The sequence below is a fragment of the Ranitomeya imitator genome, chromosome 5 (genome assembly GCF_032444005.1).
Source record: "Ranitomeya imitator isolate aRanImi1 chromosome 5, aRanImi1.pri, whole genome shotgun sequence".
In the NCBI taxonomy this organism is placed as follows: domain Eukaryota; kingdom Metazoa; phylum Chordata; class Amphibia; order Anura; family Dendrobatidae; genus Ranitomeya; species Ranitomeya imitator.
In genome coordinates, this window is record NC_091286.1 from 286932691 (window position 1) to 286938131 (window position 5441).

The 5441-nt window shown below is 41.5% G+C and overlaps 1 pseudogene; it reads right to left on the minus strand.

The window, feature by feature from the left end:
* Positions 1 to 274: 274 nt before the first annotated feature.
* Positions 275 to 1579, minus strand: LOC138680676 (polymerase delta-interacting protein 3 pseudogene; annotated as a pseudogene).
* Positions 1580 to 5441: the final 3862 nt, after the last annotated feature.

The following is a 5441-nucleotide window of genomic DNA, read 5'->3' on the forward strand; positions in this document are numbered from 1 at the left end:
AATCATGCTGTATCAGAATGCTAGAGCAAGCGGAAAATGGAAATTCTTGATGCAATAATGCAACTGCCCCACAACGAAGGTGAACTGTACTACAATGCTGGGAACAGGATTGATTGTCCAATGTCTGATACCAGACTGCATCAAACATCAACTACCTGCTGGTGATCAGTGCTAAACAAAACCCAAGAAGCAAAATGAAGGGTCTTTTTATGGAGTCTCTGGGCCCATATGTGATTTGGAAACCTCTCGTATTACAGTCTCCAAATTGGTCTCATCAGAGCTTCATCTTAAGTGCAGTTGGCTAGATGACTGCTGATGACCCTGAGGATTTAAACAGGGCTTTTAAGCAAAAATATCAGGATCAACTTCAGCTGGAGAATTTGAAGCAACACTGGAGGAGGAGGAGGTTGTGTTTCTTCAAGATTCACCTTCATTCTTTGATGGGATTTCACTTAATCTTAGAAAGATTGGCTAGTCTGATATTATCACACTAGCATTCAAATGAAGATTGCATTTCATTGGTTGTCCATCTAGATATCTGTTGTTGTATTTCTGTAGGCACGAACTGCATCTTCCTTTCTTACAAACACAACCACTGCAACTCCAGAACTCAACAAGCAGGCACGCTTCAAGGCACCGCATACACAGAATACCTCCACGATATCTTCCTCTGTGACTCTTGGATGCAAATTATTAATGGTCATACTTCTAAAGTGCTAAAGACTCTTTTGGAGTTGGCCCTACAGAAGAATTGGCCTCTTTTGTGACAAGTGTCCGTGACACGTTGGTTAGAGCCTTTGTGTGCAATAAAGGTGGCAAAGTCTCGTTCTGAGTAGACTTGGGAGCTGTGTATGCATCATTCTGTATCACTTTTGTAAGGGGTAAAGTTTGCCCAAAAGTGAATTTCCAGACATTCGTGGCCTTTTTTGCACAGTGTTGGCAGATGTGATCTTCACCTTCTTGGTGGGGATGTGGGAAAATTCCAAGTCGTCATTAATACAGTCATCGTCCATATCTTGTAAAGAGGAAATCTGTGGTTTCCCAGGTTCATGGTTAACAACATTTATTCACATTCCTTTAACGGTGTTTGTTATACCAGAAGGAATAGCTTTTGGCTGTGAAATTTGGATGGTCTTGGTAATATTTATGGGCGAAGATGAAGAACCTTGTGCCATGGGTGAGTTGATAGTTACGGCAGGTACACTCCTCTTGAAACTTAGTTTTTCACGAGCATCTATTAGTTTGCTTGGTTTTCCACCAACACTGATCTGCTGCTTTCTAGAATTCAGCATTTCACGAGCATCTTGCACTTTACCCTTTAGACAGAAACGTCTGTTTTTGTCAACCAATTTCTCACGGTCATCTTTTATGCCTAGTTTCAGACACGCATTTGTTACACCTATCTGACGGCATCAAATGCATTCTGGTAATTAGTGTTGGGTAAACGACTAATCATTGTATGCTGGATCCTGGATCTCATACCTCCCATAGCCACCCTGTTATTAATCATGTACGTTCCTATTCCCGCTGTCACCATGCCCATTTTCCTGATCCTTTCATCCAATGACACATCCACCATATTTCTGCTACAAACCTGCACCTTTCCAGCAGCAACTGTGTAGGAAACCACATTATTGTTTTCAAAGGTGTTTATGCCCGTAAAAAAAATGTTTACACAGTATGTTGATGTGTACCCCCAAGGGGGAAATGTTTGTCAACCCATGCACTTATTGTATGGGCATTACAAGTATAGGAGACCCGCACCCTTAAATTGGGAAAATATTTTTAGGAGACCATCCTCCACGTCTCCTCAGACACCACCACTAGGTCACTAGGGTGAACGTGTTCCGTGATGCAACAGCCACGATATTGGAGGTCATCCTCAACGTCTCTTCCAAAGGATATTGGGGTGCATCCAAGTTTGGAGAAGGTCTTCCATTAACTTCATGGGCAAACACTATAGGAAATTTGGTTTCATGTGGCCATCGAGTAAGTTGGTTCAAAGGGTTATTGGGGTGTATGTAACTTTGGGGCAGGGCAGGCCTTGCATTCAACGCATAGGCTAACAGTATGGCAGTAGCAAATTAATAAAAATGGGAACTTTGGTTTCATGTGGCCATCCAGTACGTTGCTTCAAAGGGTTTTTAGGGTGCATTAAACTTTGGCGCAGGCTTTGCATTCACTTCATGCGCAAACTTTCTGGTAGTAAAAAAAGCATGATAATGGGAACTTTGGTTTCATGTGGCCATCTAGTATGTTGGTTCAAAGGGTTATTGGGGTGTGTGTAACTTTGAGGCAGGGCAGGCCTTACACTCAATGCATAGGCTAATAGTATGGCAGTAACAAATAAATAAGAATGTGAACTTTGGTTTTATGTGGCCATCCAGGACATCTGTTCGATGGGCTATTGGGGTGCATCCAAGTTTGGGGCAGGCCTAGCATTCAATTCATAGGCATTAACAGTATAGGAGACATACTGTTTAATAATGGGAATAACAAAGCATAGCCAGCTACTGGCTCTCTAAGAATAGTGAGGACCAACTGCTGTCCCTTTATGAATATTAAAGTCCGCCTGATGGCCTTCCTCTTTTAGCAGTCCCTCCTTCATAAATGAAACAGGATGTGTCTGATTATGAGTCACACACCACATGGCCAGCTAATGTTGTAAAATGTTAAAATTACATTTCCCAGTAAATGCATCTGTCTTGGTTGAAAACAATGCTAAAGTTGAAAAACGCATCAAAAACGCTACGTGTGAACATAGCCTAAGTAGTGGACGAACACTTTTGCTTCAGGTTATTTATTTTGCCTTACATACAAATCATTACCCTGCAAAGGTTGTACCTTAACATATTACCCAGAATATCAATTTTGGTTTCGTTTTTGGAATGTTTTATTGTGTGCCTGGAAAAATGGTGTAAAACTCTGACAACATTGTTCACAGCAGTGACCTGGGAGTCAGAAATGCTTCCAAGGGTCTTCCCCATGATGTTCCCATGTCATTTGAGTACTGTTCCCTTCGATTTCCGAAGGGACCCCTTGGGGGCTCATGGCACAAATGCTCTGGTTTCCCATAAATTTACATTGGGCTTCTTGCTAGGATCCAACACCCGAGCATTCCAATTTGCTCGACCCGAGCAACGAGCACCCGAGCATTTTAGTGCTCGCTCATCGCTAGTCTATATGATAGAAGATACTCAAAAGTATCACCATTCTAAAAACCTTCACCTCTCAAGGTACTCAAAACCACATTCAAGAAGTTTATTAAGCTTTCAAATGTTTCACAGAAATTTTTGGAATGTGGAAAAAAAATGAATATTTAACTTTTTTTCACCAAAAATTTCCTTCACATACAATTTTTTTCATTTTGCCAAGGGTAACAGGATTACATGGACCCCAAATTTTTTTTTAGAATTTCTCCTGAGCATGCCAATAGCCCATATGAGGGAGAAAACCACTGTTTGGGTTCACGGCAGAGCTTGGAAGGGATGAAGCGACATTTGATTTTTTAAATGTATAATTTGCTGAAACAATTGACAGATGCCATGTCACGCTAGGAGAGCCTCTGATGTGTCTAAACAGTGAATATCCCCCACAAGTGACACCATTTTGGAAACTAGACCCTTCTGGGAACTGATCTAGATATGTGGTGAGCACATTGAACCCTCAGGTGTTTCACAGAAGTTTATAACGTTGAGCCGTAAAAATAAAACAAATCAAATTTTCCCCACAAATATATTTCAGCCCCAAAAATTGCAAAAATGTAATTTTAGCCCCAAATTTTGCATTTTCATAAGGGTAACAGGAGAAATTTCACCATACAATTTGTTGTACAATTTTTCCTGAGTATGCCGATACTCCATATGTGAAAGAATACTACTTCTAAGACACAATGCAAAGCTCAGAAGGGAAGAGGCACCATTCTGGTGTTCAGATTTTGTTGGAATGGTTTGAGGGTGCCAGGTCACTTTCACAGAGCACCTGAGGTGCCATAACAACAGAATCCCCCTTTATGTGAACTCATTTTACAAACTACACTTCTCATCTAGGGGTGCAGAGATCATAATGACACCAGATGTGCCCCACATAATTTTATAATTACATTTTCACCACTAAAATGTTGTTTTAGACCAAAGTTTTTAATTTTTCAAAGGGATAATGTGATTTTTTTCTAAAACAAACTGAGGTCCACTTTTTTCTGAGTGTGCCAATACCCTACATGTAATTGGGAAATATTTATCCCGCACAAAGCAAAGCTCAGAAGATAAGGCGCGCCAGATTTTACTGTTATGGTTTGCAGGTTTCATGACTCACTGGTAGAGCCCATGAGGTTCCAGAACAGCAGAACCCCCCGTAAGTGACCACAATTTGCAAACTTCACCTATCAATGAATTCATCTAATTCATTCATCTTATGATCAACAGTGATCATAATGAAACCACAGGTGTGTCACAGAATTTTAATACCATTGAGCAGTGAACAAAAATGACATTTTTGCCACCAAAATTTTGTTTTAGCCCCAGATTTTACTTTTTCACACAATAAATGGGTAAAAATGGCACTATAATTTGTCCCACAATTTCTACTGAACATGGTAATACCCAATATGTGGCTGTACAGTACTACTTAGCCATATGGAAAGACTTGGGAAGAATGTAGCACTCTTTGCTTCTTGGAGCATGTATTTTCCTAGAATAGTTTGAGGACTCCATATACAATGCCCCAAATTGCTAAAAAGAAGAATCCCCCTCAAGTGGCCCAATTTTGGAAATTATACCCTTTTGGGAATCTATCTACAGGTGTAGTGCCGATTTTGACTACATGGGTATTTTCTAGAAACAAGTAGCAATGAATGTTGCCGAGTGACCAGTACATTGTAGCGACCAGTTCCCCTGCTGTCACCAGTACGTTATGCCCAGCCCATGCTTCTGGAGACATACACCCAAGTGTGGAGACATACAAGTTATGCGGGCTCTCATCGCTTCAGAAATGCCAAACGTGGGATGCTATATATGTGGTGTAAGTAAAATTTATGATCACTGCACTCGTTGTTAAGGACCGGTGGAACGCACCAAGTATAGATAATAAGAAACTAGGTGCGTTCGCAGTCCGAGGTCCACCGTGCAGCACCCTGCTGCTAGTAAGACGGACTATATGGCGGTACTAAGTATACACACATGGGTTAACTTCACCCTGCGTGAAGGAAGCGATCTTGTTGCGTCACAGGACCGCAGTACCGCACATAAAGCGCAAGCAAGAAGTCAGCGGACTCAACCCCTACACAGGATTGAAGTCCGATTAGACACTTGCTGGCACAACACCGCAACTGGGTGTGTAAGAGGAACAAAAATAATAATATAAAGGCACAAGAGTGCGTGCGGTGCCGCACTGACTGAAGCCACTAACCACCCAGGCTTGGGTCAGGAAAGCGCAGAGCAAGC